We start from the raw sequence: 17197 nt of genomic DNA on the forward strand, positions 1-17197 counted from the left end.
AGTTAAATCGACATTACGGCTAGGAACAAGGAGGGATAACTCGCATTCGACTGCAGATCGAGAGGTCCTTGGTTCAAACCCGATTTCCCCCTGTAACAGCACGGATCATTCCGTTTATTTTAGTTAAATCGACTTTGGGGCCTTGAACAAGGGGGAATAGCTCAGTGGTAGAGCATTCGACTGCAGATCGAGAGGTCCTTGGTTCAAACCCGAGTTCCCCCTGTAACAGCACGGATCATTCCAATTATTTTAGTTAAATCGACATTACGGCTAGGAACAAGGAGGGATAACTCGCATTCGACTGCAGATCGAAAGGTCCTTGGTTCAAACCCGAGTTCCCCCTGTAACAGCACGGATCATTCCGTTTATTTTATTTAAGTCGATATTACGGTTATGAACAAGGGGGATAGCTCAGTGGTAGAGCATTCGACTGCAGATCGAGAGGTCCTTGGTTCAATCCCGAGTTCCCCCTGTAACAGCACGGATCATTCCGTTTATTTTAGTTAAATCGAAATTACGGTTATGAACAAGGAGGGATAGCTCGCATTCGACTGCAGATCGAAAGGCCCTTGGTTCAAACCCGAGTTCCCCCTGTAACAGCACGGATCATTCCGTTTATTTTAGTTAAATCGACATTACGGCTATGAACAAGGGGGATAGCTCACTGGTAGAGCATTCGACTACAGATCGAGAGGTCCTTGGTTCAAACCCGAGTTCCCCCTGTAACAGCACGGATCATTCTGTTTATTTTAGTTAAATCGAAATTACGGTTATGAACAAGGAGGGATAGCTCGCATTCGACTGCAGATCGAAAGGTCCTTGGTTCAAACCCGAGTTCCCCCTGTAACAGCACGGATCATTCCGTTTATTTTATTTAAATCGACATTACGGCTATGAACAAGGGGGATAGCTCAGTGGTAGAGCATTCAACTACAAATCGAGAGGTCCTTGGTTCAAACCCGAGTTCCCCCTGTAACAGCACGGATCATTCCAATTATTTTAGTTAAATCGACATTACGGCTAGGAACAAGGAGGGATAGCTCGCATTCGACTGCAGATCGAGAGATCTTTGGTTCAAACCCGAGTTCCCCCTTTAACAGCACGGATCATTCCGTTTATTTTAGTTAAATCGAAATTACGGCTAGGAACAAGGAGGGATAGCTCGCATTCGACTGCAGATCGAGAGGTTCTTGGTTTAAACACGAGTTCCCCCTGTAACAGCACGGATCATTCCGTTTATTTTATTTAAATCGACATTTTGGCTATGAACAAGGGGGATAGCTCAGTGGTAGAGCATTCGACTACTGATCGAGAGGTCCTTGGTTCAAACCCGAGTACCCCATGAAACAGCACGGATAATTCCGTTTATTTTATTTAAATCGACATTACGGCTTTGAACAAGGGGGATAGCTCAGTGGTAGAGCATTCGACTGCAGATCGAGAGGTCATTGGTTCAAACCCGAGTTCCCCCTGTAACAGCACGGATCATTCCGTTTATTTTGGTTAAATCGAAATTACGGTTATGAACAAGGGGGATAGCTCAGTGGTAGAGCATTCGACTGCAGATCGAGAGGTCCTTGGTTGAAACCCGAGTTCCCCCTGTAACAGCACGGATCATTCCGTTTATTTTAGTTAAATCGACATTACGGCCTTGAACAAGGGGGAATAGCTCAGAGGTAGAGCATTCGACTGCAGATCGAGAGGTCCTTGGTTCAAACCCGAGTTCCCCCTGTAACAGCACGGATTATTCCGTTTATTTTAGTTAAATCGACATTACGGCTAGGAACAAGGAGGGATAGCTCGCATTCGACTGCAGATCGAGAGATCTTTGGTTCAAACCCGAGTTCCCCCTGTAACAGCACGGATCATTCCAATTATTTTAGTTAAATCGACATTACGGCTAGGAACAAGGAGGGATAACTCGCATTCGACTGCAGATCGAAAGGTCCTTGGTTCAAACCCGAGTTCCCCCTGTAACAGCACGGATCATTCCGTTTATTTTATTTAAATCGACATTTTGGCTATGAACAAGGGGGATAGCTCAGTGGTAGAGCATTCGACTGCAGATCGAGAGGTCCTTGGTTCAAACCCGAGTTCCCCATGAAACAGCACGGATAATTCCGTTTATTTTATTTAAATCGACATTACGGCTATGAACAAGGGGGATAGCTCAGTGGTAGAGCATTCGACTGCAGATCAAGAGGTCCTTGGTTCAAACCCGAGTTCCCCTTGTAACAGCACGGATCATTCCAATTATTTTAGTTAAATCGACATTACGGCTAGGAACAAGGAGGGATAACTCGCATTCGACTGCAGATCGAAAGGTCCTTGGTTCAAACCCGAGTTCCCCCTGTAACAGCACGGATCATTCCGTTTATTTTATTTAAGTCGATATTACGGTTATGAACAAGGGGGATAGCTCAGTGGTAGAGCATTCGACTGCAGATCGAGAGGTCCTTGGTTCAATCCCGAGTTCCCCCTGTAACAGCACGGATCATTCCGTTTATTTTAGTTAAATCGAAATTACGGTTATGAACAAGGAGGGATAGCTCGCATTCGACTGCAGATCGAAAGGTCCTTGGTTCAAACCCGAGTTCCCCCTGTAACAGCACGGATCATTCCGTTTATTTTAGTTAAATCGACATTACGGCTATGAACAAGGGGGATAGCTCAGTGGTAGAGCATTCAACTACAAATCGAGAGGTCCTTGGTTCAAACCCGAGTTCCCCCTGTAACAGCACGGATCATTCCAATTATTTTAGTTAAATCGACATTACGGCTAGGAACAAGGAGGGATAGGTCGCATTCGACTGCAGATCGAGAGATCTTTGGTTCAAACCCGAGTTCCCCCTGTAACAGCACGGATCATTCCGTTTATTTTAGTTAAATCGAAATTACGGCTAGGAACAAGGAGGGATAGCTCGCATTCGACTGCAGATCGAGAGGTTCTTGGTTTAAACACGAGTTCCCCCTGTAACAGCACGGATCATTCCGTTTATTTTATTTAAATCGACATTTTGGCTATGAACAAGGGGGATAGCTCAGTGGTAGAGCATTCGACTACAGATCGAGAGGTCCTTGGTTCAAACCCGAGTTCCCCATGAAACAGCACGGATAATTCCGTTTATTTTATTTAAATCGACATTACGGCTATGAACAAGGGGGATAGCTCAGTGGTAGAGCATTCGACTGCAGATCGAGAGGTCCTTGGTTCAAACCCGAGTTCCCCATGAAACAGCACGGATAATTCCGTTTATTTTATTTAAATCGACATTACGGCTATGAACAAGGGGGATAGCTCAGTGGTAGAGCATTCGACTGCAGATCAAGAGGTCCTTGATTCAAACCCAAGTTCCCCCTGTAACAGCACGAATCATTCCAATTATTTTAGTTAAATCGACATTACGGCTAGGAACAAGGAGGGATAACTCGCATTCGACTGCAGATCGAAAGGTCCTTGGTTCAAACCCGAGTTCCCCCAGTAACAGCACGGATCATTCCGTTTATTTTATTTAAGTCGACATTACGGTTATGAACAAGGGGGATAGCTCAGTGGTAGAGCATTCGACTGCAGATCGAGAGGTCCTTGGTTCAATCCCGAGTTCCCCCTGTAACAGCACGGATCATTCCGTTTATTTTAGTTAAATCGAAATTACGGTTATGAACAAGGAGGGATAGCTCGCATTCGACTGCAGATCGAAAGGTCCTTGGTTCAAACCCGAGTTCCCCCTGTAACAGCACGGATCATTCCGTTTATTTTAGTTAAATCGACATTACGGCTATGAACAAGGGGGATAGCTCAGTGGTAGAGCATTCGACTACAGATCGAGAGGTCCTTGGTTCAAACCCGAGTTCCCCCTGTAACAGCACGGATCATTCTGTTTATTTTAGTTAAATCGAAATTACGGTTATGAACAAGGAGGGATAGCTCGCATTCGACTGCAGATCGAAAGGTCCTTGGTTCAAACCCGAGTTCCCCATGAAACAGCACGGATAATTCCGTTTATTTTATTTAAATCGACATTACGGCTATGAACAAGGGGGATAGCTCAGTGGTAGAGCATTCGACTGCAGATCAAGAGGTCCTTGGTTCAAACCCAAGTTCCCCCTGTAACAGCACGAATCATTCCAATTATTTTAGTTAAATCGACATTACGGCTAGGAACAAGGAGGGATAACTCGCATTCGACTGCAGATCGAAAGGTCCTTGGTTCAAACCCGAGTTCCCCCAGTAACAGCACGGATCATTCCGTTTATTTTATTTAAGTCGACATTACGGTTATGAACAAGGGGGATAGCTCAGTGGTAGAGCATTCGACTGCAGATCGAGAGGTCCTTGGTTCAATCCCGAGTTCCCCCTGTAACAGCACGGATCATTCCGTTTATTTTAGTTAAATCGAAATTACGGTTATGAACAAGGAGGGATAGCTCGCATTCGACTGCAGATCGAAAGGTCCTTGGTTCAAACCCGAGTTCCCCCTGTAACAGCACGGATCATTCCGTTTATTTTAGTTAAATCGACATTACGGCTATGAACAAGGGGGATAGCTCAGTGGTAGAGCATTCGACTACAGATCGAGAGGTCCTTGGTTCAAACCCGAGTTCCCCCTGTAACAGCACGGATCATTCTGTTTATTTTAGTTAAATCGAAATTACGGTTATGAACAAGGAGGGATAGCTCGCATTCGACTGCAGATCGAAAGGTCCTTGGTTCAAACCCGAGTTCCCCATGAAACAGCACGGATAATTCCGTTTATTTTATTTAAATCGACATTACGGCTATGAACAAGGGGGATAGCTCAGTGGTAGAGCATTCGACTGCAGATCAAGAGGTCCTTGGTTCAAACCCAAGTTCCCCCTGTAACAGCACGAATCATTCCAATTATTTTAGTTAAATCGACATTACGGCTAGGAACAAGGAGGGATAACTCGCATTCGACTGCAGATCGAAAGGTCCTTGGTTCAAACCCGAGTTCCCCCAGTAACAGCACGGATCATTCCGTTTATTTTATTTAAGTCGACATTACGGTTATGAACAAGGGGGATAGCTCAGTGGTAGAGCATTCGACTGCAGATCGAGAGGTCCTTGGTTCAATCCCGAGTTCCCCCTGTAACAGCACGGATCATTCCGTTTATTTTAGTTAAATCGAAATTACGGTTATGAACAAGGAGGGATAGCTCGCATTCGACTGCAGATCGAAAGGTCATTGGTTCAAACCCGAGTTCCCCCTGTAACAGCACGGATCATTCCGTTTATTTTAGTTAAATCGACATTACGGCTATGAACAAGGGGGATAGCTCAGTGGTAGAGCATTCGACTACAGATCGAGAGGTCCTTGGTTCAAACCCGAGTTCCCCCTGTAACAGCACGGATCATTCTGTTTATTTTAGTTAAATCGAAATTACGGTTATGAACAAGGAGGGATAGCTCGCATTCGACTGCAGATCGAAAGGTCCTTGGTTCAAACCCGAGTTCCCCCTGTAACAGCACGGATCATTCCGTTTATTTTATTTAAATCGACATTACGGCTATGAACAAGGGGGATAGCTCAGTGGTAGAGCATTCAACTACAAATCGAGAGGTCCTTGGTTCAAACCCGAGTTCCCCCTGTAACAGCACGGATCATTCCAATTATTTTAGTTAAATCGACATTACGGCTAGGAACAAGGAGGGATAGCTCGCATTCGACTGCAGATCGAGAGATCTTTGGTTCAAACCCGAGTTCCCCTGTAACAGCACGGATCATTCCGTTTATTTTAGTTAAATCGAAATTACGGCTAGGAACAAGGAGGGATAGCTCGCATTCGACTGCAGATCGAGAGGTTCTTGGTTTAAACACGAGTTCCCCCTGTAACAGCACGGATCATTCCGTTTATTTTATTTAAATCGACATTTTGGCTCTGAACAAGGGGGATAGCTCAGTGGTAGAGCATTCGACTGCAGATCGAGAGGTCCTTGGTTCAAACCCGAGTTCCCCCTGTAACAGCACGGATCATTCCGTTTATTTTAGTTAAATCGACATTACGGCCTTGAACAAGGGGGAATAGCTCAGAGGTAGAGCATTCGACTGCAGATCGAGAGGTCCTTGGTTCAAACCCGAGTTCCTCCTGTAACAGCACGGATTATTCCGTTTATTTTAGTTAAATCGACATTACGGCTAGGAACAAGGAGGGATAGCTCGCATTCGACTGCAGATCGAGAGGTTCTTGGTTTAAACCCGAGTTCCCCGTGTAACAGCACGGATCATTCCGTTTATTTTAGTTAAATCGACATTTTGGCTATGAACAAGGGGGATAGCTCAGTGGTAGAGCATTCGACTACAGATCGAGAGGTCCTTGGTTCAAACCCGAGTTCCCCCTGTAACAGCACGGATCATTCCGTTTATTTTAGTTAAATCGACATTACGGCTATGAACAAGGGGGATAGCTCAGTGGTAGAGCATTCGACTACAGATCGAGAGGTCCTTGGTTCAAACCCGAGTTCCCCCTGTAACAGCACGGATCATTCTGTTTATTTTAGTTAAATCGAAATTACGGTTATGAACAAGGAGGGATAGCTCGCATTCGACTGCAGATCGAAAGGTCCTTGGTTCTAACCCGAGTTCCCCCTGTAACAGCACGGATCATTCCGTTTATTTTATTTAAATCGACATTACGGCTATGAACAAGGGGGATAGCTCAGTGGTAGAGCATTCGACTACAGATCGAGAGGTCCTTGGTTCAAACCCGAGTTCCCCATGTAACAGCACGGATCATTCTGTTTATTTTAGTTAAATCGAAATTACGGTTATGAACAAGGAGGGATAGCTCGCATTCGACTGCAGATCGAAAGGTCCTTGGTTCAAACCCGAGTTCCCCCTGTAACAGCACGGATCATTCCGTTTATTTTATTTAAATCGACATTACGGCTATGAACAAGGGGGATAGCTCAGTGGTAGAGCATTCAACTACAAATCGAGAGGTCCTTGGTTCAAACCCGAGTTCCCCCTGTAACAGCACGGATCATTCCAATTATTTTAGTTAAATCGACATTACGGCTAGGAACAAGGAGGGATAGCTCGCATTCGACTGCAGATCGAGAGATTTTTGGTTCAAACCCGAGTTCCTCCTGTAACAGCACGGATTATTCCGTTTATTTTAGTTAAATCGACATTACGGCTAGGAACAAGGAGGGATAGCTCGCATTCGACTGCAGATCGAGAGGTTCTTGGTTTAAACCCGAGTTCCCCGTGTAACAGCACGGATCATTCCGTTTATTTTAGTTAAATCGACATTTTGGCTATGAACAAGGGGGATAGCTCAGTGGTAGAGCATTCGACTACAGATCGAGAGGTCCTTGGTTCAAACCCGAGTTCCCCCTGTAACAGCACGGATCATTCCGTTTATTTTAGTTAAATCGACATTACGGCTATGAACAAGGGGGAAAGCTCAGTGGTAGAGCATTCGACTACAGATCGAGAGGTCCTTGGTTCAAACCCGAGTTGCCCCTGTAACAGCACGGATCATTCTGTTTATTTTAGTTAAATCGAAATTACGGTTATGAACAAGGAGGGATAGCTCGCATTCGACTGCAGATCGAAAGGTCCTTGGTTCAAACCCGAGTTCCCCCTGTAACAGCACGGATCATTCCGTTTATTTTATTTAAATCGACATTACGGCTATGAACAAGGGGGATAGCTCAGTGGTAGAGCATTCAACTACAAATCGAGAGGTCCTTGGTTCAAACCCGAGTTCCCCCTGTAACAGCACGGATCATTCCAATTATTTTAGTTAAATCGACATTACGGCTAGGAACAAGGAGGGATAGCTCGCATTCGACTGCAGATCGAGAGATTTTTGGTTCAAACCCGAGTTCCTCCTGTAACAGCACGGATTATTCCGTTTATTTTAGTTAAATCGACATTACGGCTAGGAACAAGGAGGGATAGCTCGCATTCGACTGCAGATCGAGAGGTTCTTGGTTTAAACCCGAGTTCCCCGTGTAACAGCACGGATCATTCCGTTTATTTTAGTTAAATCGATATTTTGGTTATGAACAAGGGGGATAGCTCAGTGGTAGAGCATTCGACTACAGATCGAGAGGTCCTAGGTTCAAACCCGAGTTCCCCATGAAACAGCACGGATCATTCCGTTTATTTTATTTAAATCGACATTACGGCTATGAACAAGGGGGATAGCTCATTGGTAGAGCATTCGACTGCAGATCGAGAGATTTTTGGTTCAAACCCGAGTTCCTCCTGTAACAGCACGGATCATTCCGTTTATTTTAGTTAAATCGAAATTACGGTTATGAACAAGGAGGGATAGCTCGCATTCGACTGCAGATCGAAAGGTCATTGGTTCAAACCCGAGTTCCCCCTGTAACAGCACGGATCATTCCGTTTATTTTAGTTAAATCGACATTACGGCTATGAACAAGGGGGATAGCTCAGTGGTAGAGCATTCGACTACAGATCGAGAGGTCCTTGGTTCAAACCCGAGTTCCCCCTGTAACAGCACGGATCATTCTGTTTATTTTAGTTAAATCGAAATTACGGTTATGAACAAGGAGGGATAGCTCGCATTCGACTGCAGATCGAAAGGTCCTTGGTTCAAACCCGAGTTCCCCCTGTAACAGCACGGATCATTCCGTTTATTTTATTTAAATCGACATTACGGCTATGAACAAGGGGGATAGCTCAGTGGTAGAGCATTCAACTACAAATCGAGAGGTCCTTGGTTCAAACCCGAGTTCCCCCTGTAACAGCACGGATCATTCCAATTATTTTAGTTAAATCGACATTACGGCTAGGAACAAGGAGGGATAGCTCGCATTCGACTGCAGATCGAGAGATCTTTGGTTCAAACCCGAGTTCCCCTGTAACAGCACGGATCATTCCGTTTATTTTAGTTAAATCGAAATTACGGCTAGGAACAAGGAGGGATAGCTCGCATTCGACTGCAGATCGAGAGGTTCTTGGTTTAAACACGAGTTCCCCCTGTAACAGCACGGATCATTCCGTTTATTTTATTTAAATCGACATTTTGGCTCTGAACAAGGGGGATAGCTCAGTGGTAGAGCATTCGACTGCAGATCGAGAGGTCCTTGGTTCAAACCCGAGTTCCCCCTGTAACAGCACGGATCATTCCGTTTATTTTAGTTAAATCGACATTACGGCCTTGAACAAGGGGGAATAGCTCAGAGGTAGAGCATTCGACTGCAGATCGAGAGGTCCTTGGTTCAAACCCGAGTTCCTCCTGTAACAGCACGGATTATTCCGTTTATTTTAGTTAAATCGACATTACGGCTAGGAACAAGGAGGGATAGCTCGCATTCGACTGCAGATCGAGAGGTTCTTGGTTTAAACCCGAGTTCCCCGTGTAACAGCACGGATCATTCCGTTTATTTTAGTTAAATCGACATTTTGGCTATGAACAAGGGGGATAGCTCAGTGGTAGAGCATTCGACTACAGATCGAGAGGTCCTTGGTTCAAACCCGAGTTCCCCCTGTAACAGCACGGATCATTCCGTTTATTTTAGTTAAATCGACATTACGGCTATGAACAAGGGGGATAGCTCAGTGGTAGAGCATTCGACTACAGATCGAGAGGTCCTTGGTTCAAACCCGAGTTCCCCCTGTAACAGCACGGATCATTCTGTTTATTTTAGTTAAATCGAAATTACGGTTATGAACAAGGAGGGATAGCTCGCATTCGACTGCAGATCGAAAGGTCCTTGGTTCTAACCCGAGTTCCCCCTGTAACAGCACGGATCATTCCGTTTATTTTATTTAAATCGACATTACGGCTATGAACAAGGGGGATAGCTCAGTGGTAGAGCATTCGACTACAGATCGAGAGGTCCTTGGTTCAAACCCGAGTTCCCCATGTAACAGCACGGATCATTCTGTTTATTTTAGTTAAATCGAAATTACGGTTATGAACAAGGAGGGATAGCTCGCATTCGACTGCAGATCGAAAGGTCCTTGGTTCAAACCCGAGTTCCCCCTGTAACAGCACGGATCATTCCGTTTATTTTATTTAAATCGACATTACGGCTATGAACAAGGGGGATAGCTCAGTGGTAGAGCATTCAACTACAAATCGAGAGGTCCTTGGTTCAAACCCGAGTTCCCCCTGTAACAGCACGGATCATTCCAATTATTTTAGTTAAATCGACATTACGGCTAGGAACAAGGAGGGATAGCTCGCATTCGACTGCAGATCGAGAGATTTTTGGTTCAAACCCGAGTTCCTCCTGTAACAGCACGGATTATTCCGTTTATTTTAGTTAAATCGACATTACGGCTAGGAACAAGGAGGGATAGCTCGCATTCGACTGCAGATCGAGAGGTTCTTGGTTTAAACCCGAGTTCCCCGTGTAACAGCACGGATCATTCCGTTTATTTTAGTTAAATCGACATTTTGGCTATGAACAAGGGGGATAGCTCAGTGGTAGAGCATTCGACTACAGATCGAGAGGTCCTTGGTTCAAACCCGAGTTCCCCCTGTAACAGCACGGATCATTCCGTTTATTTTAGTTAAATCGACATTACGGCTATGAACAAGGGGGAAAGCTCAGTGGTAGAGCATTCGACTACAGATCGAGAGGTCCTTGGTTCAAACCCGAGTTGCCCCTGTAACAGCACGGATCATTCTGTTTATTTTAGTTAAATCGAAATTACGGTTATGAACAAGGAGGGATAGCTCGCATTCGACTGCAGATCGAAAGGTCCTTGGTTCAAACCCGAGTTCCCCCTGTAACAGCACGGATCATTCCGTTTATTTTATTTAAATCGACATTACGGCTATGAACAAGGGGGATAGCTCAGTGGTAGAGCATTCAACTACAAATCGAGAGGTCCTTGGTTCAAACCCGAATTCCCCCTGTAACAGCACGGATCATTCCAATTATTTTAGTTAAATCGACATTACGGCTAGGAACAAGGAGGGATAGCTCGCATTCGACTGCAGATCGAGAGATTTTTGGTTCAAACCCGAGTTCCTCCTGTAACAGCACGGATTATTCCGTTTATTTTAGTTAAATCGACATTACGGCTAGGAACAAGGAGGGATAGCTCGCATTCGACTGCAGATCGAGAGGTTCTTGGTTTAAACCCGAGTTCCCCGTGTAACAGCACGGATCATTCCGTTTATTTTAGTTAAATCGATATTTTGGTTATGAACAAGGGGGATAGCTCAGTGGTAGAGCATTCGACTACAGATCGAGAGGTCCTAGGTTCAAACCCGAGTTCCCCATGAAACAGCACGGATCATTCCGTTTATTTTATTTAAATCGACATTACGGCTATGAACAAGGGGGATAGCTCATTGGTAGAGCATTCGACTGCAGATCGAGAGGTCCTTGGTTCAAACCCGAGTTCCCCCTGTAACAGCACGGATCATTCCGTTTATTTTATTTAAATCGACATTTTGGCTATGAACAAGGGGGATAGCTCAGTGGTAGAGCATTCGACTACAGATCGAGAGGTCCTTGGTTCAAACCCGAGTTCCCCATGAAACAGCACGGATCATTCCGTTTATTTTATTTAAATCGACATTACGGCTATGAACAAGGGGGATAACTCATTGGTAGAGCATTCGACTGCAGATCGAGAGGTCCTTGGTTCAAACCCGAGTTCCCCCTGTAACAGCACGGATCATTCCGTTTATTTTATTTAAATCGAAATTACGGTTATGAACAAGGAGGGATAGCTCGCATTCGACTGCAGATCGAAAGGTCCTTGGTTCAAACCCGAGTTCCCCCTGTAACAGCACGGATTATTCCGTTTATTTTAGTTAAATCGACATTACGGCTATGAACAAGGGGGATAGCTCAGTGGTAGAGCATTCAACTACAAATCGAGAGGTCCTTGGTTCAAACCCGAGTTCCCCCGGTAACAGCACGGATCATTCCAATTATTTTAGTTAAATCGACATTACGGCTAGGAACAAGGAGGGATAGCTCGCATTCGACTGCAGATCGAGAGATTTTTGGTTCAAACCCGAGTTCCTCCTGTAACAGCACGGATTATTCCGTTTATTTTAGTTAAATCGACATTACGGCTAGGAACAAGGAGGGATAGCTCGCATTCGACAGCAGATCGAGAGGTTCTTGGTTTAAACCCGAGTTCCCCGTGTAACAGCACGGATCATTCCGTTTATTTTAGTTAAATCGATATTTTGGCTATGAACAAGGGGGATAGCTCAGTGGTAGAGCATTCGACTACAGATCGAGAGGTCCTAGGTTCAAACCCGAGTTCCCCATGAAACAGCACGGATCATTCCGTTTATTTTATTTAAATCGACATTACGGCTATGAACAAGGGGGATAGCTCATTGGTAGAGCATTCGACTGCAGATCGAGAGGTCCTTGGTTCAAACCCGAGTTCCCCCTGTAACAGCACGGATCATTCCGTTTATTTTATTTAAATCGAAATTACGGTTATGAACAAGGAGGGATAGCTCGCATTCGACTGCAGATCGAAAGGTCCTTGGTTCAAACCCGAGTTCCCCCTGTAACAGCACGGATTATTCCGTTTATTTTAGTTAAATCGACATTACGGCTATGAACAAGGGGGATAGCTCAGTGGTAGAGCATTCAACTACAAATCGAGAGGTCCTTGGTTCAAACCCGAGTTCCCCCTGTAACAGCACGGATCATTCCAATTATTTTAGTTAAATCGACATTACGGCTAGGAACAAGGAGGGATAGCTCGCATTCGACTGCAGATCGAGAGATTTTTGGTTCAAACCCGAGTTCCTCCTGTAACAGCACGGATTATTCCGTTTATTTTAGTTAAATCGACATTACGGCTAGGAACAAGGAGGGATAGCTCGCATTCGACTGCAGATCGAGAGGTTCTTGGTTTAAACCCGAGTTCCCCGTGTAACAGCACGGATCATTCCGTTTATTTTAGTTAAATCGATATTTTGGCTATGAACAAGGGGGATAGCTCAGTGGTAGAGCATTCGACTACAGATCGAGAGGTCCTAGGTTCAAACCCGAGTTCCCCATGAAACAGCACGGATCATTCCGTTTATTTTATTTAAATCGACATTACGGCTATGAACAAGGGGGATAGCTCATTGGTAGAGCATTCGACTGCAGATCGAGAGGTCCTTGGTTCAAACCCGAGTTCCCCCTGTAACAGCACGGATCATTCCGTTTATTTTATTTAAATCGACATTTTGGCTATGAACAAGGGGGATAGCTCAGTGGTAGAGCATTCGACTACAGATCGAGAGGTCCTTGGTTCAAACCCGAGTTCCCCATGAAACAGCACGGATCATTCCGTTTATTTTATTTAAATCGACATTACGGCTATGAACAAGGGGGATAACTCATTGGTAGAGCATTCGACTGCAGATCGAGAGGTCCTTGGTTCAAACCCGAGTTCCCCCTGTAACAGCACGGATCATTCCGTTTATTTTATTTAAATCGACATTACGGCTAGGAACAAGGAGGGATAACTCGCATTCGACTGCAGATCGAAAGGTCCTTGGTTCAAACCCGAGTTCCCCTTGTAACAGCACGGATCATTCCGTTTATTTTAGTTAAATCGACATTACGGCTATGAACAAGGGGGATAGCTCAGTGGTAGAGCATTCGACCTCAAATCGAGAGGTCCTTGGTTCAAACCCGAGTTCCCCCTGTAACAGCACGGATCATTCCAATTATTTTAGTTAAATCGACATTACGGCTATGAACAAGGGGGATAGCTCAGTGGTAGAGCATTCGACCTCAAATCGAGAGGTCCTTGGTTCAAACCCGAGTTCCCCCTGTAACAGCACGGATCATTCCAATTATTTTAGTTAAATCGACATTACGGCCTTGAACAAGGGGGAATAGCTCAGTGGTAGAGCATTCGACTGCAGATCGAGAGGTCCTTGGTTCAAACCCGAGTTCCCCCTGTAACAGCACGGATCATTCCGTTTATTTTAGTTAAATCGACATTACGGCCTTGAACAAGGGGGAATAGCTCAGAGGTAGAGCATTCGACTGCAGATCGAGAGGTCTTTGGTTCAAACCCGAGTTCCCCCTGTAACAGCACGGATTATTCCGTTTATTTTAGTTAAATCGACATTACGGCTAGGAACAAGGAGGGATAGCTCGCATTCGACTGCAGATCGAGAGGTTCTTGGTTTAAACCCGAGTTCCCCCTGTAACAGCACGGATCATTCCGTTTATTTTAGTTAAATCGACATTTTGGCTATGAACAAGGGGGATAGCTCAGTGGTAGAGCATTCGACTACAGATCGAGAGGTCCTTGGTTCAAACCCGAGTTCCCCATGAAACAGCACGGATCATTCCGTTTATTTTATTTAAATCGACATTACGGCTACGAACAAGGGGGATAGCTCATTGGTAGAGCATTCGACTGCAGATCGAGAGGTCCTTGGTTCAAACCCGAGTTCCCCCTGTAACGGCACGGATCATTCCAATTATTTTAGTTAAATCGACATTACGGCTAGGAACAAGGAGGGATAACTCGCATTCGACTGCAGATCGAAAGGTCCTTGGTTCAAACCCGAGTTCCCCCTGTAACAGCACGGATCATTCCGTTTATTTTAGTTAAATCGACATTACGGCCTTGAACAAGGGGGAATAGCTTAGTGGTAGAGCATTCGACTGCAGATCGAGAGGTCCTTGGTTCAAACCCGAGTTCCCCCTGTAACAGCACGGATCATTCCGTTTATTTTAGTTAAATCGAAATTACGGTTATGAACAAGGAGGGATAGCTCGCATTCGACTGCAGATCGAAAGGTCCTTGGTTCAAACCCGAGTTCCCCCTGTAACAGCACGGATCATTCCGTTTATTTTATTTAAATCGACATTACGGCTATGAACAAGGGGGATAGCTCAGTGGTAGAGCATTCGACTACAAATCGAGAGGTCCATGGTTCAAACCCGAGTTCCCCCTGTAACAGCACGGATCATTCCAATTATTTTAGTTAAATCGACATTACGGCCTTGAACAAGGGGGAATAGCTCAGTGGTAGAGCATTCGACTGCAGATCGAGAGGTCCTTGGTTCAAACCCGAGTTCCCCCTGTAGCAGCACGGATCATTCCGTTTATTTTATTTAAATCGACATTACGGCTATGAACAAGGGGGATAGCTCAGTGGTAGAGCATTCGACTACAAATCGAGAGGTCCTTGGTTCAAACCCGAGTTCCCCCTGTAACAGCACGGATCATTCCAATTATTTTAGTTAAATCGACATTACGGCTAGGAACAAGGAGGGATAGCTCGCATTCGACTCCAGATCGAGAGATCTTTGGTTCAAACCCGAGTTCCCCCTGTAACAGCACGGATCATTCCGTTTATTTTAGTTAAATCGAAATTACGGTTATGAACAAAAGGGATAGCTCAGTGGTAGAGCATTCGACTGCAGATCGAGAGGACCTTGGTTCAAACCCGAGTTCCCCCTGTAACAGCACGGATTATTCCGTTTATTTTAGTTAAATCGACATTACGGCTAGGAACAAGGAGGGATAGCTCGCATTCGACTGCAGATCGAGAGTTTCTTTGTTTAAACCCGAGTTCCCCCTGTAACAGCACGGATCATTCCGTTTATTTTAGTTAAATCGACATTTTGGCTATGAACAAGGGGGATAGCTCAGTGGTAGAGCATTCGACTACAGATCGAGAGGTCCTTGGTTCAAACCCGAGTTCCCCATGAAACAGCACGGATCATTCCGTTTATTTTATTTAAATCGACATTACGGCTATGAACAAGGGGGATAGCTCATTGGTAGAGCATTCGACTGCAGATCGAGAGGTCCTTGGTTCAAACCCGAGTTCCCCCTGTAACGGCACGGATCATTCCAATTATTTTAGTTAAATCGACATTACGGCCTTGAACAAGGGGGAATAGCTTAGTGGTAGAGCATTCGACTGCAGATCGAGAGGTCCTTGGTTCAAACCCGAGTTCCCCCTGTAACAGCACGGATCATTCCGTTTATTTTAGTTAAATCGACATTACGGCCTTGAACAAGGGGGAATAGCTTAGTGGTAGAGCATTCGACTGCAGATCGAGAGGTCCTTGGTTCAAACCCGAGTTCCCCCTGTAACAGCACGGATCATTCCGTTTATTTTAGTTAAATCGAAATTACGGTTATGAACAAGGAGGGATAGCTCGCATTCGACTGCAGATCGAAAGGTCCTTGGTTCAAACCCGAGTTCCCCCTGTAACAGCACGGATCATTCCGTTTATTTTATTTAAATCGACATTACGGCTATGAACAAGGGGGATAGCTCAGTGGTAGAGCATTCGACTACAAATCGAGAGGTCCATGGTTCAAACCCGAGTTCCCCCTGTAACAGCACGGATCATTCCAATTATTTTAGTTAAATCGACATTACGGCCTTGAACAAGGGGGAATAGCTCAGTGGTAGAGCATTCGACTGCAGATCGAGAGGTCCTTGGTTCAAACCCGAGTTCCCCCCGTAACAGCACGGATCATTCCGTTTATTTTATTTAAATCGACATTTTGGCTATGAACAAGGGGGATAGCTCAGTGGTAGAGCATTCGACTACAGATCGAGAGGTCCTTGGTTCAAACCCGAGTTCCCCATGAAACAGCACGGATCATTCCGTTTATTTTATTTAAATCGACATTACGGCTATGAACAAGGGGGATAGCTCAGTGGTAGAGCATTCGACTACAAATCGAGAGGTCCTTGGTTCAAACCCGAGTTCCCCCTGTAACAGCACGGATCATTCCAATTATTTTAGTTAAATCGACATTACGGCTAGGAACAAGGAGGGATAGCTCGCATTCGACTCCAGATCGAGAGATCTTTGGTTCAAACCCGAGTTCCCCCTGTAACAGCACGGATCATTCCGTTTATTTTAGTTAAATCGAAATTACGGTTATGAACAAGGGGGATAGCTCAGTGGTAGAGCATTCGACTGCAGATCGAGAGGACCTTGGTTCAAACCCGAGTTCCCCCTGTAACAGCACGGATTATTCCGTTTATTTTAGTTAAATCGACATTACGGCTAGGAACAAGGAGGGATGGCTCGCATTCGACTGCAGATCGAGAGGTTCTTGGTTTAAACCCGAGTTCCCCCTGTAACAGCACGGATCATTCCGTTTATTTTAGTTAAATCGACATTTTGGCTATGAACAAGGGGGATAGCTCAGTGGTAGAGCATTCGACTACAGATCGAGAGGTCCTTGGTTCAAACCCGAGTTCCCCATGAAACAGC

General features: G+C 45.1%; 59 non-coding genes across 59 annotated transcripts; all 59 read left to right on the top strand.

Annotated features, from left to right (window-relative positions):
• Nucleotides 1-150: 150 nt before the first annotated feature.
• TRNAC-GCA (transfer RNA cysteine (anticodon GCA)) lies at nt 151-222 on the top strand. The gene has a single exon. It is a non-coding gene; the product is annotated as a tRNA-Cys (tRNA).
• A 178-nt stretch (nt 223-400) lies between these two features.
• Nucleotides 401-472, top strand: TRNAC-GCA (transfer RNA cysteine (anticodon GCA)). The gene has a single exon. It is a non-coding gene; the product is annotated as a tRNA-Cys (tRNA).
• Nucleotides 473-650: 178 nt separating this feature from the next.
• Nucleotides 651-722, top strand: TRNAC-ACA (transfer RNA cysteine (anticodon ACA)). Its single transcript has one exon. It is a non-coding gene; the product is annotated as a tRNA-Cys (tRNA).
• A 178-nt stretch (nt 723-900) lies between these two features.
• Nucleotides 901-972, top strand: TRNAC-ACA (transfer RNA cysteine (anticodon ACA)). Its single transcript has one exon. It is a non-coding gene; the product is annotated as a tRNA-Cys (tRNA).
• A 299-nt stretch (nt 973-1271) lies between these two features.
• On the top strand, nt 1272-1343 carry TRNAS-ACU (transfer RNA serine (anticodon ACU)). Its single transcript has one exon. It is a non-coding gene; the product is annotated as a tRNA-Ser (tRNA).
• Nucleotides 1344-1659: 316 nt separating this feature from the next.
• TRNAC-GCA (transfer RNA cysteine (anticodon GCA)) lies at nt 1660-1731 on the top strand. The gene has a single exon. It is a non-coding gene; the product is annotated as a tRNA-Cys (tRNA).
• Nucleotides 1732-2409: 678 nt separating this feature from the next.
• Nucleotides 2410-2481, top strand: TRNAC-GCA (transfer RNA cysteine (anticodon GCA)). Its single transcript has one exon. It is a non-coding gene; the product is annotated as a tRNA-Cys (tRNA).
• A 178-nt stretch (nt 2482-2659) lies between these two features.
• Nucleotides 2660-2731, top strand: TRNAC-ACA (transfer RNA cysteine (anticodon ACA)). The gene has a single exon. It is a non-coding gene; the product is annotated as a tRNA-Cys (tRNA).
• A 299-nt stretch (nt 2732-3030) lies between these two features.
• On the top strand, nt 3031-3102 carry TRNAC-ACA (transfer RNA cysteine (anticodon ACA)). Its single transcript has one exon. It is a non-coding gene; the product is annotated as a tRNA-Cys (tRNA).
• A 436-nt stretch (nt 3103-3538) lies between these two features.
• TRNAC-GCA (transfer RNA cysteine (anticodon GCA)) lies at nt 3539-3610 on the top strand. The gene has a single exon. It is a non-coding gene; the product is annotated as a tRNA-Cys (tRNA).
• Nucleotides 3611-3788: 178 nt separating this feature from the next.
• TRNAC-ACA (transfer RNA cysteine (anticodon ACA)) lies at nt 3789-3860 on the top strand. Its single transcript has one exon. It is a non-coding gene; the product is annotated as a tRNA-Cys (tRNA).
• Nucleotides 3861-4288: 428 nt separating this feature from the next.
• On the top strand, nt 4289-4360 carry TRNAC-GCA (transfer RNA cysteine (anticodon GCA)). Its single transcript has one exon. It is a non-coding gene; the product is annotated as a tRNA-Cys (tRNA).
• A 178-nt stretch (nt 4361-4538) lies between these two features.
• On the top strand, nt 4539-4610 carry TRNAC-ACA (transfer RNA cysteine (anticodon ACA)). Its single transcript has one exon. It is a non-coding gene; the product is annotated as a tRNA-Cys (tRNA).
• A 428-nt stretch (nt 4611-5038) lies between these two features.
• TRNAC-GCA (transfer RNA cysteine (anticodon GCA)) lies at nt 5039-5110 on the top strand. The gene has a single exon. It is a non-coding gene; the product is annotated as a tRNA-Cys (tRNA).
• A 178-nt stretch (nt 5111-5288) lies between these two features.
• TRNAC-ACA (transfer RNA cysteine (anticodon ACA)) lies at nt 5289-5360 on the top strand. The gene has a single exon. It is a non-coding gene; the product is annotated as a tRNA-Cys (tRNA).
• Nucleotides 5361-5538: 178 nt separating this feature from the next.
• On the top strand, nt 5539-5610 carry TRNAC-ACA (transfer RNA cysteine (anticodon ACA)). Its single transcript has one exon. It is a non-coding gene; the product is annotated as a tRNA-Cys (tRNA).
• A 298-nt stretch (nt 5611-5908) lies between these two features.
• On the top strand, nt 5909-5980 carry TRNAC-GCA (transfer RNA cysteine (anticodon GCA)). Its single transcript has one exon. It is a non-coding gene; the product is annotated as a tRNA-Cys (tRNA).
• A 58-nt stretch (nt 5981-6038) lies between these two features.
• TRNAC-GCA (transfer RNA cysteine (anticodon GCA)) lies at nt 6039-6110 on the top strand. Its single transcript has one exon. It is a non-coding gene; the product is annotated as a tRNA-Cys (tRNA).
• Nucleotides 6111-6288: 178 nt separating this feature from the next.
• TRNAC-ACA (transfer RNA cysteine (anticodon ACA)) lies at nt 6289-6360 on the top strand. Its single transcript has one exon. It is a non-coding gene; the product is annotated as a tRNA-Cys (tRNA).
• A 57-nt stretch (nt 6361-6417) lies between these two features.
• On the top strand, nt 6418-6489 carry TRNAC-ACA (transfer RNA cysteine (anticodon ACA)). Its single transcript has one exon. It is a non-coding gene; the product is annotated as a tRNA-Cys (tRNA).
• A 178-nt stretch (nt 6490-6667) lies between these two features.
• Nucleotides 6668-6739, top strand: TRNAC-ACA (transfer RNA cysteine (anticodon ACA)). The gene has a single exon. It is a non-coding gene; the product is annotated as a tRNA-Cys (tRNA).
• Nucleotides 6740-6917: 178 nt separating this feature from the next.
• On the top strand, nt 6918-6989 carry TRNAC-ACA (transfer RNA cysteine (anticodon ACA)). Its single transcript has one exon. It is a non-coding gene; the product is annotated as a tRNA-Cys (tRNA).
• A 299-nt stretch (nt 6990-7288) lies between these two features.
• Nucleotides 7289-7360, top strand: TRNAC-ACA (transfer RNA cysteine (anticodon ACA)). The gene has a single exon. It is a non-coding gene; the product is annotated as a tRNA-Cys (tRNA).
• Nucleotides 7361-7418: 58 nt separating this feature from the next.
• TRNAC-ACA (transfer RNA cysteine (anticodon ACA)) lies at nt 7419-7489 on the top strand. The gene has a single exon. It is a non-coding gene; the product is annotated as a tRNA-Cys (tRNA).
• A 178-nt stretch (nt 7490-7667) lies between these two features.
• Nucleotides 7668-7739, top strand: TRNAC-ACA (transfer RNA cysteine (anticodon ACA)). Its single transcript has one exon. It is a non-coding gene; the product is annotated as a tRNA-Cys (tRNA).
• A 299-nt stretch (nt 7740-8038) lies between these two features.
• TRNAC-ACA (transfer RNA cysteine (anticodon ACA)) lies at nt 8039-8110 on the top strand. The gene has a single exon. It is a non-coding gene; the product is annotated as a tRNA-Cys (tRNA).
• A 307-nt stretch (nt 8111-8417) lies between these two features.
• On the top strand, nt 8418-8489 carry TRNAC-ACA (transfer RNA cysteine (anticodon ACA)). Its single transcript has one exon. It is a non-coding gene; the product is annotated as a tRNA-Cys (tRNA).
• Nucleotides 8490-8667: 178 nt separating this feature from the next.
• TRNAC-ACA (transfer RNA cysteine (anticodon ACA)) lies at nt 8668-8739 on the top strand. Its single transcript has one exon. It is a non-coding gene; the product is annotated as a tRNA-Cys (tRNA).
• Nucleotides 8740-9037: 298 nt separating this feature from the next.
• Nucleotides 9038-9109, top strand: TRNAC-GCA (transfer RNA cysteine (anticodon GCA)). Its single transcript has one exon. It is a non-coding gene; the product is annotated as a tRNA-Cys (tRNA).
• A 58-nt stretch (nt 9110-9167) lies between these two features.
• Nucleotides 9168-9239, top strand: TRNAC-GCA (transfer RNA cysteine (anticodon GCA)). Its single transcript has one exon. It is a non-coding gene; the product is annotated as a tRNA-Cys (tRNA).
• Nucleotides 9240-9417: 178 nt separating this feature from the next.
• On the top strand, nt 9418-9489 carry TRNAC-ACA (transfer RNA cysteine (anticodon ACA)). The gene has a single exon. It is a non-coding gene; the product is annotated as a tRNA-Cys (tRNA).
• A 57-nt stretch (nt 9490-9546) lies between these two features.
• TRNAC-ACA (transfer RNA cysteine (anticodon ACA)) lies at nt 9547-9618 on the top strand. The gene has a single exon. It is a non-coding gene; the product is annotated as a tRNA-Cys (tRNA).
• Nucleotides 9619-9796: 178 nt separating this feature from the next.
• TRNAC-ACA (transfer RNA cysteine (anticodon ACA)) lies at nt 9797-9868 on the top strand. The gene has a single exon. It is a non-coding gene; the product is annotated as a tRNA-Cys (tRNA).
• A 178-nt stretch (nt 9869-10046) lies between these two features.
• TRNAC-ACA (transfer RNA cysteine (anticodon ACA)) lies at nt 10047-10118 on the top strand. Its single transcript has one exon. It is a non-coding gene; the product is annotated as a tRNA-Cys (tRNA).
• A 299-nt stretch (nt 10119-10417) lies between these two features.
• On the top strand, nt 10418-10489 carry TRNAC-ACA (transfer RNA cysteine (anticodon ACA)). The gene has a single exon. It is a non-coding gene; the product is annotated as a tRNA-Cys (tRNA).
• A 58-nt stretch (nt 10490-10547) lies between these two features.
• TRNAC-ACA (transfer RNA cysteine (anticodon ACA)) lies at nt 10548-10618 on the top strand. Its single transcript has one exon. It is a non-coding gene; the product is annotated as a tRNA-Cys (tRNA).
• Nucleotides 10619-10796: 178 nt separating this feature from the next.
• Nucleotides 10797-10868, top strand: TRNAC-ACA (transfer RNA cysteine (anticodon ACA)). The gene has a single exon. It is a non-coding gene; the product is annotated as a tRNA-Cys (tRNA).
• Nucleotides 10869-11167: 299 nt separating this feature from the next.
• On the top strand, nt 11168-11239 carry TRNAC-ACA (transfer RNA cysteine (anticodon ACA)). The gene has a single exon. It is a non-coding gene; the product is annotated as a tRNA-Cys (tRNA).
• Nucleotides 11240-11425: 186 nt separating this feature from the next.
• On the top strand, nt 11426-11497 carry TRNAC-ACA (transfer RNA cysteine (anticodon ACA)). The gene has a single exon. It is a non-coding gene; the product is annotated as a tRNA-Cys (tRNA).
• A 307-nt stretch (nt 11498-11804) lies between these two features.
• On the top strand, nt 11805-11876 carry TRNAC-ACA (transfer RNA cysteine (anticodon ACA)). The gene has a single exon. It is a non-coding gene; the product is annotated as a tRNA-Cys (tRNA).
• A 299-nt stretch (nt 11877-12175) lies between these two features.
• Nucleotides 12176-12247, top strand: TRNAC-ACA (transfer RNA cysteine (anticodon ACA)). Its single transcript has one exon. It is a non-coding gene; the product is annotated as a tRNA-Cys (tRNA).
• A 307-nt stretch (nt 12248-12554) lies between these two features.
• TRNAC-ACA (transfer RNA cysteine (anticodon ACA)) lies at nt 12555-12626 on the top strand. The gene has a single exon. It is a non-coding gene; the product is annotated as a tRNA-Cys (tRNA).
• A 299-nt stretch (nt 12627-12925) lies between these two features.
• TRNAC-ACA (transfer RNA cysteine (anticodon ACA)) lies at nt 12926-12997 on the top strand. The gene has a single exon. It is a non-coding gene; the product is annotated as a tRNA-Cys (tRNA).
• A 186-nt stretch (nt 12998-13183) lies between these two features.
• On the top strand, nt 13184-13255 carry TRNAC-ACA (transfer RNA cysteine (anticodon ACA)). The gene has a single exon. It is a non-coding gene; the product is annotated as a tRNA-Cys (tRNA).
• A 566-nt stretch (nt 13256-13821) lies between these two features.
• Nucleotides 13822-13893, top strand: TRNAC-GCA (transfer RNA cysteine (anticodon GCA)). The gene has a single exon. It is a non-coding gene; the product is annotated as a tRNA-Cys (tRNA).
• Nucleotides 13894-14201: 308 nt separating this feature from the next.
• On the top strand, nt 14202-14273 carry TRNAC-ACA (transfer RNA cysteine (anticodon ACA)). The gene has a single exon. It is a non-coding gene; the product is annotated as a tRNA-Cys (tRNA).
• A 308-nt stretch (nt 14274-14581) lies between these two features.
• Nucleotides 14582-14653, top strand: TRNAC-GCA (transfer RNA cysteine (anticodon GCA)). Its single transcript has one exon. It is a non-coding gene; the product is annotated as a tRNA-Cys (tRNA).
• A 178-nt stretch (nt 14654-14831) lies between these two features.
• Nucleotides 14832-14903, top strand: TRNAC-ACA (transfer RNA cysteine (anticodon ACA)). Its single transcript has one exon. It is a non-coding gene; the product is annotated as a tRNA-Cys (tRNA).
• A 58-nt stretch (nt 14904-14961) lies between these two features.
• On the top strand, nt 14962-15033 carry TRNAC-GCA (transfer RNA cysteine (anticodon GCA)). The gene has a single exon. It is a non-coding gene; the product is annotated as a tRNA-Cys (tRNA).
• A 57-nt stretch (nt 15034-15090) lies between these two features.
• On the top strand, nt 15091-15162 carry TRNAC-ACA (transfer RNA cysteine (anticodon ACA)). Its single transcript has one exon. It is a non-coding gene; the product is annotated as a tRNA-Cys (tRNA).
• A 428-nt stretch (nt 15163-15590) lies between these two features.
• Nucleotides 15591-15662, top strand: TRNAC-ACA (transfer RNA cysteine (anticodon ACA)). The gene has a single exon. It is a non-coding gene; the product is annotated as a tRNA-Cys (tRNA).
• A 187-nt stretch (nt 15663-15849) lies between these two features.
• TRNAC-GCA (transfer RNA cysteine (anticodon GCA)) lies at nt 15850-15921 on the top strand. The gene has a single exon. It is a non-coding gene; the product is annotated as a tRNA-Cys (tRNA).
• Nucleotides 15922-15979: 58 nt separating this feature from the next.
• Nucleotides 15980-16051, top strand: TRNAC-GCA (transfer RNA cysteine (anticodon GCA)). The gene has a single exon. It is a non-coding gene; the product is annotated as a tRNA-Cys (tRNA).
• Nucleotides 16052-16229: 178 nt separating this feature from the next.
• Nucleotides 16230-16301, top strand: TRNAC-ACA (transfer RNA cysteine (anticodon ACA)). Its single transcript has one exon. It is a non-coding gene; the product is annotated as a tRNA-Cys (tRNA).
• Nucleotides 16302-16359: 58 nt separating this feature from the next.
• Nucleotides 16360-16431, top strand: TRNAC-GCA (transfer RNA cysteine (anticodon GCA)). The gene has a single exon. It is a non-coding gene; the product is annotated as a tRNA-Cys (tRNA).
• A 57-nt stretch (nt 16432-16488) lies between these two features.
• On the top strand, nt 16489-16560 carry TRNAC-ACA (transfer RNA cysteine (anticodon ACA)). Its single transcript has one exon. It is a non-coding gene; the product is annotated as a tRNA-Cys (tRNA).
• A 57-nt stretch (nt 16561-16617) lies between these two features.
• On the top strand, nt 16618-16689 carry TRNAC-ACA (transfer RNA cysteine (anticodon ACA)). Its single transcript has one exon. It is a non-coding gene; the product is annotated as a tRNA-Cys (tRNA).
• Nucleotides 16690-16867: 178 nt separating this feature from the next.
• Nucleotides 16868-16939, top strand: TRNAC-GCA (transfer RNA cysteine (anticodon GCA)). The gene has a single exon. It is a non-coding gene; the product is annotated as a tRNA-Cys (tRNA).
• A 178-nt stretch (nt 16940-17117) lies between these two features.
• On the top strand, nt 17118-17189 carry TRNAC-ACA (transfer RNA cysteine (anticodon ACA)). Its single transcript has one exon. It is a non-coding gene; the product is annotated as a tRNA-Cys (tRNA).
• Nucleotides 17190-17197: the final 8 nt, after the last annotated feature.

This window comes from Phalangium opilio, unplaced genomic scaffold (genome assembly GCF_054372755.1).
Source record: "Phalangium opilio isolate 3A_F unplaced genomic scaffold, DU_Popi_V2 ptg000078l_1, whole genome shotgun sequence".
Classification (NCBI taxonomy): Eukaryota; Metazoa; Arthropoda; class Arachnida; order Opiliones; family Phalangiidae; genus Phalangium; species Phalangium opilio.